The sequence below is a fragment of the Myotis brandtii genome, unplaced genomic scaffold, assembly GCF_000412655.1.
Source record: "Myotis brandtii unplaced genomic scaffold, ASM41265v1 scaffold344, whole genome shotgun sequence".
Taxonomy (NCBI): Eukaryota; Metazoa; Chordata; class Mammalia; order Chiroptera; family Vespertilionidae; genus Myotis; species Myotis brandtii.
Genome location: NW_005363247.1, coordinates 2,651,656 through 2,666,742, shown reverse-complemented (window position 1 = coordinate 2,666,742; position 15,087 = coordinate 2,651,656). Strand labels below are relative to the sequence as shown.

Here is a 15,087-nt window from a genome sequence, read left to right as displayed (position 1 = left end):
ATCAGGGCACATACCTAGGTTGTGGGTTCCATCCTAGCCGGGTATATGGGAAGCAACTGATCAATGTTTCTTTCTCATATTGATGTTTCTCTCTTTCTCTCTCTCTCTCCCTCTCTCTCTCTCTCTCTCAAAATCAATAAAAAAGTTATCTTTGGTTAAGGATTAAAAACTATCTTCTCTCTAAGAGCTCAGAACATAAGGGTATGTAATGAGAATCAAGTTCAATAAGTAGATGGATACTAGATATAAGGAGATATGTGTCATGAAGCTTGTTTTATGACTCTGCTTTATTGTTCACAGTGGCAAAAAAGTGAAAGAATGATACAACACATGGTATATAACCATTACCACTGAAGCATTTTGTATTGCTTTCTGTGAGTACATTGTCACTGATCTAATTTTCACTAAATGTTAATCAGTTTCTATGCTAAAAATACATTGAGCTGAACAATGGATTAAGAAAGATGTTGTTCTAAATCCCATCTTGTACTTTTCATTTAATGGGTCTAAATTCCTTAAAGTATCAGCCTTTAAAATTGACTTGTAGAAATCTGAAGTTACGGCTCTGAATCTCTTTGGAGGGGGTGCTTATGAATATTAACTGTACCCTAAGATGCACTGTGTTGGTACAAGACTCATTTGAGCACAGAATTAGTGAGAGGTGAATGACGAATAATGGGCTCAGTGTGTGGAGTTTAAATATTCGAAAGAACAGACTCTGTATGGTATTGTAAAATGTCTTGTAGCTTCATTTCTGATTTTGAAATGTTACAGTGCTTGCTTATTGTCACAGCATGATCTTCAGCACAGTTGGGTAGTGCTTTTTTAAAGTAATGCAAATGCATGAATGTCAGAAATACCTTCAAATATCAGGGACTGCATCTTTAAGGAGTACATTTGGCATTAAGCAGCCTTTTCCAGCTAATGAATTTCTCAAGTTACAAGAATAATGGCCTTTTTAATCTTAGCAAGAGTAATTAAACAGACATTTGTTATTAATGATGTTGTTAATGGCAGAAGATATTGAATTCTCACTTTAGATATTATATTGAGAGTGATTATTTTGAGTATCAGGCATATGATTATATGATGGTTTTAAAAGTACATCTACTTAAGAGCACTGTAAAGAACTAGTTATTTAAAATAGAGAAAACTGCCTTAACTTTTACCGATACTAAGGATACTAAATATTTCCACACTGTGGCAGAACTAGCTCTTAGGGACAAAGAACACTTGTTTTATTAGTTCTACCCTTCATTTCCAGTAGTATATTTCCTCACAGAGTGAGAAGTACTTACTCAAAGTTCACTTCAAAATAGAAAGATGGATGATATTGGTTGTCTATTCTATGTCCATTTCCCTTTCCTAAAAGGTTCCTCAATTCTGTTCAGAATTCCAACGTATTTCCAGCTTTAGAAAGGCATCCCAATTAATCAACTCATTTATTCATTCAACAAATATTTACTGAGTGTCAATATGGCCAGGCACAATTGTGTCTGTGCACTGTGAATGTAGCTGTGAAACAAGAATGAAACAAAATAAAACCAGACAAAAATATCACAAATAAACAAAAGCAATATGTAAAAAGACAAACATCCCTACCGACCATGATTGGGATAATGAATTGATCAAGGTAGAGCCAATCAGGCCACAGCAGCCCCCAGTGACTTATGGTTCAGTGCCAGTGCTGGCCTGTGGGCCAAGTGTTCCAGTCAGACCAGAGAGCAGGGGGAAATAATTCTTTTTCTTTTCCCCCCTAGACATAAACAAAGCAACAGCAAGGCCCAATTGCCACTGGCAGCCATTTGTGACTATGAGGGAATTTGGGATTAGGACACACAAAAACCTAAGGATAACCATGGGGATTTCTACTGCCTGCTCTAAAAGTATCTGAACACCAGGGCACTGAGCTAGGATCTTCACAAGCTCATGAGAATGACGGGACTCTGAAGCAAAGACACTGATGTAGAAGTGCTTAACCACTAAAGGGGGGGAGGGGTCACAATTATTTTAAGAATTGGCAAGTTCAGAGGAACAGCCAAGGAGACTATTCACAAGGAAGTGTGGTGATTAACAGAACATGGCTTTCCTGGTCAAAATAGATAGATACCATGTGAGGTACATTATATACACAATGAAAAGAAGATAAGAATGGATGAGTAGATATCTAAGGGTCATCATTGCCTGAAAAGGAAGTTATATTTTCTTGCCCAATTTTGGGACCACAATCAATTTTTAGATATAGAATTCAGTGACTCATGGGTTGGCTGGATCCCTCAGAGAACCCATGGCAATACAATGTCATATATATCCTATCTAATAAAAGTGTAGTATGGAAATTAACTGTCACTTCATCACTCCATCACAAAGATGGCGGTGCCCAGTCCCCTCAGCCCCGCCGCTGAAGTGTCAAGGCCTGTCACCACTCTGGAGGGCCGATTGCAGCAGTGTCTGGGCCTGTGGACCCGGCCGGGAGCCGTGGGGGCAAGCAGGAAGGCATGACCTGCCCACTCCGGTAAGCCGATGCAGCCTCACCACTCTGCCACCGCTGCTGCAGTGTGCGGGCCTGTCAGCCCCTCCATGAGGCTGAATGCTATGTCCATGGGGCACATGCAAGTGGGTGGGGACTTGACTCTGGGTCTTCTGGCGCAGAGGGACTTGATGCTATGTCCCTGTTTGTGCTGGCAAGCAGGTGGACATCCCCTGAGGGGTCCCAGACTGTGAGAGGGCACAGACCAGGCTGAAGGACCCCCCAAGTGCACAAATTTTTGTGCATCAGGCCACTACTACTATAATAATTCCCCTGATTTCCCCCCTGAGGATTTATGGATATTTACTTGGTGCCCAATGCACTGGAGATAGGGGAATTTATTCAGGGTCTGAATTGACATTGATACCTGGAGACCTGAAGTATTATCATGTCCCCATTTCAGTGTGGGGAATGGATGGGTCAGATAATCAATAGAATCATGGCCAAGGTTCAGCTTAGAAAAGGTCCACTGGTTTTTTGGCCCCACATGGTTGTTGTTTTCCAAGTCCTCAAATGTAAAATTTAGAATTAAGATACTCAGCAGTTGGAACAACAAGAATTGAATCCTGCCCTAACCGGTTTGACTCAGTGGATAGAGCGTTGGCCTGTGGACTGAAAGGTCCCAGGTTCAATTCCTGTCAAGGGCATGTACCTTGGTTGCGGGCACATCCCCAGTAGGAGTTGTGCAGGAGGCAGCTGATCGATGTTTCTCTCTCATCGATGTTTCTAACTCTCTATCCCTCTCCCTTCCTCTCTGTAAAAAATCAATAAAATATATTTAAAAAAAAAGAAATTCTTAAAAAAAAAAGAATTGAATCCTTGGTCTGTGGACTAAGAGCTATTAGAATGCAGAATGACAAGAAGAAGCCTTTGAAATTGCCTTATCCCACAACCAAGATAGTGAATCAAAAACAGTATTGCCTCTAGGAGGGATGACAAAGATTAGAATCACCCTTGTGAATCTTAAAGATGTAGGGGTGTTTTTCTCTATCATATCTCTTTTTAATTCCTAAGTCTGGTCCTCAGAAATTGAATGGATCTTTGAGAGTGACTATAGACTGCCACAAGCTCAACCAAGTATGGCCCTGATTGCAGTTGCTATTCTTGATGTGGTATCTTTGATTGAGTAAATTAGTAAATTATTGGATCTATGTCATGAGGTTCGACACAGATCCAATAATTAGCACCTTTTTCCTTTTCTATTATAATCAGAAAGAGGATCTGAAATAGTTTGCATTTACATGGAAAGAACAAGAATATACATTTAAAGTTTTGTTAAAGGTATACAGGGGTGAGAAAAGATAGGTTTACAGTTATAATACAAATAAACAATACAATAATGAATAAATAAAAATACAAGAATAAACTGTGTTTTGTGTACTCACAACTGTAAACTTACGTTTGCTCACCCCTATATATTAACTCTCACACTCTCTGCCATAATATAGCCAGAAGATATCTGGACCATCCAGACATCCCACAGAGCATCATGCTGATTGATGATATCTTGCTAATGAGGAAGAATGAGAAAGAGGTAATTAGCATGCTGGAGATGTTAGTTAGATGCATGTACCCCAGAGGGTGAAAGATGAACACATTGAAGATTCAGAGACCTAATATTTCTATAGTTTTTAAAGGTCCAGTGGTCAAGGACATACTGGGAATTTAATCTAAAATAAGAGACAAATTGCTACTTGCATCCCCTACCATAAAGAAGGCATAACATTTGGTATGCCTCTTTGTGTTCTGGAAGTAATATATTCCATTCTTAGAAATATTGTTCTATCTGATATGCTAAATGATATACAAGACTGTTAGCTTGTGTGGAATCTGGAGCAGGAAAGGTCTTTGTAGCAGATTAAGGGTATTATGTAGCAAATATTCCCTTAGGGTATACTGCCTATGCCCTATGATGTTGGAGGAGTCAGTAGTTGGAAAAGATGCAGTGTTCAGCTCATGACAAGCCCATTGGGAAAATCATATTATTGGTCCTACAGTCACAGAGCAAGGCCATGCCATCTGCAGTGGGGAAACAGCTCCTGACATGTTATTGGATCCTGGTAGATACCCATATTAGCTGGGACCTGTGGGACACTCCAAGGCATTTCAATTATGTGTAACCAGCAGCAGTTCATCATAATCCTATATAATAAAAGCCTAATATGCTAAGTGTCTGGTTGTTCGTTCAACCAATCAAAGCACAATATGTTAATGATAGGCTAAGGCTGCTCAACCGCTCACTATGATGTGCACTGACCACCAGAGGGCAGATGCTCTGACTGGTAGGTTAGCTTGCTGCTGGGGTCCGGCCAATTGGGACTGAGCAAGACAGGCTGGACACACCCTGGAGCTCTCTCGTGGTCCTTCCCAGGCTGGCCAACCTCCCATGTCCCTCCCCAGCCCTGATCGTGCACCGGTGGGGTCCCTTGGCCTGGCCTCCACCCTCTCGCAATCCAGGACCCCTCAGGGGATGTTGGAGAGCTGGTTTTGGCCCGATCCCACAGGCCAGGCTGAGGGACCCCACTGGTGCACAAATTCGTGCACTAGGCCTCTAGTAAATTATAAATTTACATTGAGCCTAAGCAGACTAGAAGCACAAGAAAATTGTATAAACAGGGAGCTTAGATTTCTCCACTTTCTATGTCAACCACCGTGGTTGTATGAACACCCTTTCTCAACTCTTGTCTATGACCATATGTGGATGTCTTTTATAACTGCTAAGGAGGAGAAAAAAGCCAAAATTTGGTTTATTATTGGTTAAATACTCAATAGAGTCCTAATCAAGTACATTGGTTCATTATTTGAGTCAAACCAAAAATTAGTGTGGTTGCATTACAAGCTATACTCAGACAGTGGTCAGAGACAACTTTTCTAATGTTAGTTTCATGTGGTGCACCAGGTTATGACTTTGTGTGAAAGAAGTATTCTGAGGTGAGAGTATGTAGAGTCATGAGTCATTCAAATAGCCTGAATGGCATTTTAGGGGCCTGACTGCAGATAGAAATGCCTGATTTTTGGACATTGTGGATGGGTACAAGAGAGTAGGCATAAAATATAAAGACCTTTGTGTGGCTTGTGAAACATCATTGTGGAAGAATCTTGGAACTACAGACTAGGTGAGAATGACTCAGTTGCTTCTGTTATCAGCCTCCACAGAACTGGTATAATGGACATGTGACTAGAAAGGACCCATCAGGAGAGAAGAAGGCTTCCTATGCTCCCAACAGAGTGACTTTCACTTACCAAGGCTAATCTAGCTATGACCAAGGCTGAATTTCTGATGTGTCTCTATTCCTTAAAGAGACCAACCAACCACTGGAAAGTTGACTACATTGGGTCTATTCTATTCTGGAAGGCCTAGTGGTCTGTTCTCACAGCAATAGATGACTGTTCTAAACATAAGTTTATCTTTATTGCCCTCCTAGTCATCACCATTCAGGCACTTTCAGGGTGCCTTATCCACCTGTGTGAAATCCTATCTATACTAATAAAAGGGTAATACATTAATTAGACCAGATAGACCAGACGTCTTCCGGATGTCGTTCTGGACGTCCTTCCTGACAAAGCCCATGGTGTGGCCAGCCTGCAAACCACCCATGGCCCCTTGCCCAGGCCGGCCCCTGCCCCCAGCGGGAACCCCCCACCCCAATGGCCAGCCTGAAAACTGCCCACAGCCCCTTTCCCAGGCTGGCCCTGCCCCCAGCGGGGACCTCCACCCTGATTCGGGGCATGGTCAGCCTGCAAACCACCAGTGGCCCCTTGCTCAGGCCAACCCCGTGCCCCAGCAGGGACCCCCACCCAATCATGGGCATGGCCGGCCTGCAAACCCCCGGCAACCCTAAGCCCAGGCTGGCCCCGCCCCCCAGTGGGGACCCTCACCCTGATGGGGGCGTGGCCAGCCTGCAAAACGCCTGTGGCCCCTCGCCCAGGCCAGGGAGTGGGACTAAGCCATTAGTCGGACATCCCCTGAGGGCTCCCAGACTGCGAGAGTGTGCAGGCTGGGTTAAGGGACCCCCCCAGTGTACAATTTTTATGCACTGGGCCTCTAGTCCTATACAATAAAAGGCTAATATGTAAATTGACCCTAATGGCAGAACAACCAGAATGACCGCTGGACCAGTCACTATGAGGTACACTGACCACCTCTTGGTCCCTTTTCCCAGCCGGCAGGCTCTGATCATCTGATGGCGAACTGGGAAGCAGGGGTGGGTGGCAGCGGGGAGCGGGGCTGGCTGCGGGCAGCTGGGGAAGATGGCCTGATCGCAGGCCTAGGAACTATACCCATGCATGAATTTCATGTGCTGGGTCTCTAGTCTATGTATATAAAAGCCTTAGTGACCATTTGACCATTTGACTGGTAGCTATGATGCACACTGACCACCAGGAAGCTGATGATCAATGCACAGGCATGGAAACATGGAACAGACTGATGAATCTCAGAGGGAAGAGGGGAGGAGGGAACACAGGAAGAGATTAACCAACGATCTTATAGGCATATGTGCTGGGTCTCTAGTCTATGTATATAAAAGCCTTAGTGACCATTTGACCATTTGACTGGTAGCTATGATGCACACTGACCACCAGGAAGCTGATGATCAATGCACAGGCATGGAAACATGGAACAGACTGATGAATCTCAGAGGGAAGAGGGGAGGGGGGAACGCAGGAAGAGATTAACCAAAGATCTTATAGGCATGCTAGAGGCCCGGTGGAGTCCCTTGGCCTGGCCTGTGAACATTGGGCTGAAACCAGCAGTCCAACATCCCATGGGGGGTCCCAGATTGTGAGAGGGCGCAGGCCAGGCTGAGGGACCCCACCAGCACACGAATCCATGCACCGGGCCTCTAGTAGTACATAAAATCCCACCAGCGAACCCATCTCATAAAGAGATGCAATACCATGACCATGGGGTCTATATGTTGCATCAAATACTACAATATCCAGAAGCTACCAGGTGGATAGAGTGTTAGAATGTCCTGGTGAATATAGAGCTGAATCACCTGCTCAGAGGCAATACTCTGGAAGTGTACAATGCTATGCACCATGTGTATCAGAGGCTTCTATATGGCATTATAACTGATAGAGAAATTCATGGGTCTGGGAATTTGATCTCTAGAAAGGTTAGGAAGCAGACATGGTGCTTATCATCATTCACATTGACCTACTTCCTGTTCTTGCAACTCTGGGCTCTCTAAGGTAGAGATCCAGGTCCCTACATGGAACATACTATTCCCAGGGATACATTCAAGCATTGCAAGAGACAAGCCACACATATTCCCATTCCCATTTGTATGTTTACATTTTTTTCTGTGGGATTATTAGACATAAATATAAAACTGCCTGGCTAATCATTCAGTCTGAGCAATAGTTTTATTTTCTGTTGTGACACCCTAAAAGTCTCTTCCATGAACTAATTTCTTGCATTAGGAATTATGGGGCAATAGTTGGCTGTAAGGAATAAGGGGGGATACTGACTTCATCTTCATTCTGTGCTCCATGTCATGTCTCTGGATTGTCTCTGGCCCCAGAAAGTTGCAAGTCAGGAAGCTATGGATTCAATAGCTCTGCTTGTGTGTACAGTGGCCCCATTCCTTGAGCAGAAGGCTTGAGGCTTATACTGCTTCAGCTGAAAGAACAGTGCTGGCCACATAGAAGCTACCAAACATACATCTGCTGTATTGACTGAACTAAACTGGATAAGGTGGTGTTGCCAAGAAGAGATTGCCTTCAACATTTCAGTAAATGACTCTGAGCCATTGTTTAGTCATTCTTGTTACAAATATGAATTAAACCATGGAGTGATTTGGTATTTTCAATGAGGTTTCTTTTGAACCAGAGATTCAATGGGAAATTATTTTTCAGTGGAAAAAAGCACTTTAGTCAAGCGTGGGGGCAGCTCCCATAGTGACATGTGATAGTATGTATTTCCTTTAGTGTTCAAATATTTCTTCTGAGAAAAAATAACTTGAGCAAAGCTTTAAAAAAAATCCACTAAGCTCCAGAGAATAGTTTACAGACAACTGAATTATGTGCATCTTTGAATCCAGGAGTTCAAGCTCTTCTGACTCGGCGTCTTCCAGTTGACACCTTCTGTGAAGCACTGTCTGCGCTGCATTTTCTCATCGGGAAACTCAGCCATCTTAGTTTCAGGGTCATCTGAATCACATGGTTAACCTGAGTCTTTTTTCATTTTCCAAAATATCAAAATTAGGGCTTATTTTTTTTAAGAAGGGGAAAAAATCTGGCTTCAGTTGTCAGCTTCCTCTGTTCTGTCAAGATTAGACTAGTAGTTCTGAATAATTCTGGCTCATTTTCTCAAGGGACGAGGCCTGAAATAATCCAGTGTTTATTTTTATACAAATTCTCACAGTACTACAACATTTCAGTAACTTCCTGGGATGTTTCTAGTTTTTCACAGGCCAAAAGGTCATTCTCAGAGGTAGCTCCTTCATGTAAACCTAAAAATGGCACTTTCCCACATTATAGTTTATCAGGAAGTTTAAAGTTCAATAGTCCTCCTCTCTTTTCTTTCTCGTCACAGAGAAAGGAAAAAATAAGGGGCAGTTCCAGCATGTTTGCTCATTCGAGCATGGTCATTCCATTTCAGTGTTTGGGAACCTGGGAAAGAGGCAGGGAGATTGTAGTGTATCTTGGCTGAGAAATGGCTGCACTGGGAAACAGGACTCTCTGTCATTCCCTGTGTCACTCTCTGTGTGACCCTGACCTCTTCCCAGCATTCCTGACCCCACCTCTAAGTTGGGGAAAATGATGCTCGTCATGTAACCCTCACAGCATTCTCACAGTCATGAGATACTGTGATGGAAAAAGGGAAATCGTGTTTGGAAGGCCAGCTCTATATTCTGCACAATTGGTTCTCAACCTGCCTTTCTGGATTTGCCCTCTCCTACATGTTCTCAGGAACCCTTGCTTTCAGTCCTGTGGTTGTGGACTTGCTGTCTGGCTACATAATGCACAATTTTGTACCTCTATACCCTTTCTCATTGTCTACTACTTCTGTTTCTCTGCATTTTTTAAGCGAAGTTCAAACCCAATTCTTCAGTTCAGCCTCACTCTTTTTCCTTCCTCAAAAATCACATCTTTTTTCACTTTATATGTCCAATGCATGTAATTTCTTGCTGCTGTATATGTAGAATGTATTATACAAATATTTTGGTATCCTTTATCTCTTCTAATGAAGGTTATGTGCTAGAAACACTCAAATATATGTTTAATTGACTGGACGATCTTTACATCAGCTCCTTAGCATTTCAATTTGGTTTTAATTACATCGTGTCTTTCTGTGGATGTACCAAAATGTGGTCATGGTATGTGTATTCAGGCTTACAAAGTGGTAGAAAAATCTGTTTAAAATGTTTAGCGTAGAGTGTTAAATTCAATCCTAGAAGGCAAAAACCAGTCAGCAGTGCCAGGTCCAGAGCTATATTTAGGTTTATTGTTTCATAAGTCTGGTCTATTTCAGTGTATTGTTCTCCGTACAAGGTCTCTCTGTAACCGTGCATTATAATAGACTGTTGCCAGCATTCTCAAAGTTTCAGAGATGGATTCTTGATTACTTGCTTCCTGCCCCAGGGATTCTTGCTGCTAGGATTGTCATTAAACAAAGCAAGCCTCCCTGGCATTGTATTCTGACAAACAATTTGCACCTTTGTAAACTGATTAACGGAATGAGTTTGTTTTGATAATTGATCCTTGACTTGCATTTTAAAGGACAGCAAAATTTTAGAGGATTTCTATATTTGTTACAAATGTTTTTTTTGGAATATTAAAAATATTTTAGGAACTCTAGCTAAAAAAAAAATGCATCAAAATAAACCAAATTAAGACTGGAGACTATGATTTCAATTACGGATCTGAAATAACAAAGAGACCAGCCCAGCTCCAGACTTTATCTTCCTAACTATCCAAGGGTAGTTAATTTCACTTTGATTTATAAAAACTAGTGAACATATTTTTGAAAAAAGTGTAGAATTTAATATTCTTAAAATACTAATAATTATACCAACTGAAAAACAACCCAAAGTGAACAATGGAATTTTGGCTCAGAGGCAATGGCCCATGTGCAGTACAGCACACAGAGCAAATTTCATAGTCATGAACTAGTCTGTATGAAGACCAATATAGGAATCTTTCTTGATTAACTGGGTTAAAAATGCTCCATATTGACAGCTGTTCTTCATTTCATGCTCCAAGTCAATAATTCTGTCAGTCATGCAGCCTTTGGCAAGTAAGAAGGAAAGTCTCTCCCAATAAATCTATTGTAATCACAGCATAATTTGACAGCCATTCCACTGTTTTCTAGTATTTAATTACATTTTGTTTGTTAAGTTTTTTTTTAAAGAGCTTAGGGAAAATTCATACAAATATCAACAGGTGTCAAAGAGTTTGAAATAAAAAAGAGAAGCTAGAATAAGAGGGAGGATTAGGAATAGTAACTGATACACTTAGCTCAGGTGGAGATTTGGGTGACTGTTTGGGTGGTCTAATGAAATTTAGTGTTTAGTTGTTATTGGCAAATAATATTAAATATATATACATATATATAACCACATGTTAAAATGGGATATTTTTAAAATCATCAAGAGATGATAGTGTGACACTAGCCCTTATATTAAAAAGACTGCTTTTTCCACTGTTGTGTGAGTCTAGGACTGGAATCATCTTCAACAGTAGAGGAACCACAGCTAAACATAGTTGTCAATAGACTTAAAATGACAAACACTGTACCACACAAAAATTTTATTTCCAGTATTTTTGGAGGTACCAAAAAGAGGAAAAGAGTAGATTTTCATTCTGTACAGTATAACATTTTTGTAAGGGCTGGAAAACACATGATTCTGGCATCTTGAACTCTTATAATTTCCCTAGGAAATGGCCAGAGATGGAATTTGATAGAAACCCATTTCCCATTTAAACTCTTTATAAGCATTTTTTCCTATTATTCAGGTAGTAGCCCTTTAGGCATTGCTGAAGAAAGCAGGGTGAAAATAATATATGTTCTTAACTGGTTAATGAAAAATTGAGATAAACAGAAGAGTTGCTTAAATATAGATTTTTCTCCTCACATAATGTCTCATTAAAATGCTTTTAATATTCTGTATTCTGATTTTCCTTGAAGGAAATATTGTTGTACAAAATTCCAATGAGACGTGCTAAAAATAATGTCTGTGACAGAAATGTTAATTTCCTATCTAAATAATTAAATTTAAAACTATTGCATTTTATATTTTAAAAAAGATCATTAGATCCTTTCCCTTAAGGGAAAACTGAGACCCAGAGAGCAAAAAAAACTTGCCTAAAGTCACAAAACTAATGATTGATAGTCAGAGTTGGGTAGAAGGCAAGTTACGTATCTCTATTTCTCTTTCCATTTTGCTGAGCCATTACTGCTTACTTGAAAGTCTGCCTTCTTTTTTCCACTGCAACTGAGGAGTCTTGTTGAAGTCTGCATACAGGACATTCAGTGAAGTAACTTGGTAGAATGGTAGCTGCCACATAGGAATACAGAAGGCTAGATTTAAATTGTGGGATTTCTATTTAATAGAAATTTATCCTATGTAGGTTACAATATTGTGTAAGAGCAGTAAAATACAATATTAGAATGTTTTCGTTGTTCTAGGGAACCCCAAAACATGATAGGCTTTATATAAATTATGAAATAAATACAAGTTTTCTGTTGAACCTTCAACTTTTCCACTTAATATCATTCATTTCACCATCTCTGTAGTATCTTTGGTGTGGGATCTACTCCCCTATTATTTTCATTTGATTATGTAATTTTTAAACCTCGATAATATCAATTATTTTTAATTTACTATGAATTTGAATAAATATGCTACCTCTCCTTAGAGTATTTATATTTTGACATTTTCTTGTAAAAGGCCATGTTTCCCATTATAAAAATGAATTTGGGCACTAATTATGAGATTAAAAATACAGTTTTATTTATGGGAAGAGTCTTTTCTGTTCCCTTGAAATCATGCAACCTATGTACTTGTCTACTCTATTTTTCTGCCAACTTAAGACTTCTTTTTTGTCATTTGCTTCCTAGAACAATAACCATTGGCCCTTTACCTTGTGTCAGCATTTGTAAAAAGAGTCGTTAACATGATTTTTCATTAGATTCAGTTAAATTCATGAACATTTGTTAATCTACTCTGTATAAGTATTATGCTTAACACTATGAGGAAGAGAAACATGAGTAGGACATTAGACTATCCAGAAAGATCTAGACTATTCCACAGTGTATTTTTTGGTAAAATTGCGGCACGAACATATTTTCTAGTTTCGTTACACAAAACACAGATTCTCGGTTCTTTTCTACAAATTCCATTTCCAACTGATACAAGTTTGTATTTTATTTGAAACCCATTTTTTGTATCTATTAGACAACATAGTGAAGCATTTCTCAAACTTTTGGGATTCAGGAGCTGTTTATAGTCTTAAAAATTATCGAGTACCAAAAATACCTTTCATTTTTGTGACTAATACATTATATAACAGTATATACCATAATAGAAATTAAAGCTGAGAAAATTTAAAACTATTTATTTATTCATTTGAAAAATAACATTAATGCCATTACTTTATATAAATATAAAGTTCTGAATTTTTTTTTGTTAATCCTCACCCAAGGATATTTTTCCATTGACTTTCAGAGGGAGTGGAAGGGAGGGGGAGAGACACACAGAGAGAAATATCAATTGTTTTTTTTCCTGCACATGCCCCAACTAGGGTCAGGATCAAGCCTGCAATTGAGGCATGTGCCCTTGACCAGAATGGAACCCGGGATGCTTCAGTATGCGGGCAGATGCTCTATCCACTGAACCAAACTGGCTAGGGCATAAGTAACAACATATTTTTTATGAAAAAACTAGAGGCCCGATGCACGAAATTTGTGCATGGGGAGAGGGGGTTTCCCTCAGCCCAGCCTGCACCCTCTCCAATCGGGGACCCCTTGGGTGATGTCCGACTGCCGATTGAGGCCCGATCCCTCTCTCAATCTGGGACAGCTGGTTCCTATCCGCTCACCTGCCTGCCTGCCTGATTGCCCCTAACCCCTCTGCCTGCCTGCCTGCCCCATTGTCCCTAACCCAGGGGTGGGCAAACTTTTTGACTCGAGGGCCACAATGGGTTCTTAAACTGGACCGGAGGGCCAGAACAAAAGCATGGATGGAGTGTTTGTGTGAACTAATATAAATTCAAAGTAAACATCATTACATAAAAGGGTACGGTCTTTTTTTTTTAGTTTTATTCATTTCAAAAGGGCCGGATCCTTGCCCACGGCTGCTCTAGAGTGATGCTTTGATTGCCCCTAACCTCTCTGCCTGCCTGCCTGATTGCCCCTAACCTCTCTGCTTGCCTGCCTAATCACCCCTAACTGCTCCCCTGCCAGCCTGATCACCCCTACAGCCCTCCCCTGCAGGCATGGTAGCCTCCAACTGCCCTCCCCTGCCAGCCTGATCTTGCCCCCAACTGCTGGCCTGATCATACCTAATTGCCTCTGCCTCGGCCCCCACCACCATGGCTTTGTCCGGAAGGAAGTTGGATGTCCAGAAGATTGCTGGTCGACCTGGTCTCATTAGCATATTACCCTTTTATTAGTATAGATCAGTGGTCGGCAAACTGCGGCTCGCGAGCCATATGCAGCTCTTTGGCCCCTTGAGTGTGGCTCTTCCTAAGCATTAGGAGTACCCTAATTAAATTAATAACAATGTACCTACCTATATAGTTTAAGTTTAAAAAATTTGGCTCTCAAAAGAAATATCAATCCTTGTACTGTTGATATTTGGCTCTGTTGACTAATGAGTTTGCCGACCACTGGTATAGATATTTACATTTACCAACACATACATATTTAATGAGAATAATGGCATTACTTTAACTATTTATAAATATCTTTAATGTTCAATTTCATGAAAATCATACCTGCTTCTGCATCCAATATGTTATTATATGTTGTTATGATTAAATAATATTAAGAAAGTCTAGTCTCATGCATATATATGGCTAGAAAAGGGGTGATATTTTAATAGCATTTTCAGATAATTATGAATATTATGAATTCTTCTTCGCTACTACACCAAAACTCAAGGAAGTATTAATAATTTATTAAAGGTTACTTGCAATGTATACTCTGAGACCATGCCAAGAACTTTTGTACTTATTATATTAAAATCAATTAGTTTATCTTATACTTGAAATTTATCTTTTACCCATGCATGATTTTTATCATCATAATTGATTATTTAAAGAATATTAAAATATTGGTTTACTAGGTTATGCATATCTACCAAAGATTGACACATTTATTATGTAACCAGAGGCCTGGTACACAAAATTTGTGCACAGATAGGGTCCCTATGCTTGGCCGGTGATCAGGGCCAATCTGTGGGGTGACGAGCAGGGCAATCAGGAGGCCCCCACTGGCACCCACCTTGGCCGGCCTGTTGTTGCCCACTTGCCAGCCCTGCCCCCCCGCTCCCTCTGTGGGAGGCGACTGGTGGGGCGATCCGGGGGGGGGGGGGCGGGGCCGCTCC

The 15,087-nt window shown here is 40.7% G+C and overlaps 1 long non-coding RNA gene across 2 annotated transcripts in view; it reads left to right on the top strand.

Moving 5' to 3' along the window:
* The first annotated feature begins 343 nt into the window (after positions 1 to 343).
* LOC102250128 overlaps positions 344 to 15,087 on the top strand; it is a 211,792-nt gene continuing 197,048 nt past the window's right edge. For both annotated transcript variants that reach the window (XR_313880.2, XR_001363141.1), the window contains exon 1: positions 344 to 374. This is a non-coding gene — a long non-coding RNA (uncharacterized LOC102250128). The remainder of the gene's footprint in view (positions 375 to 15,087) is intronic.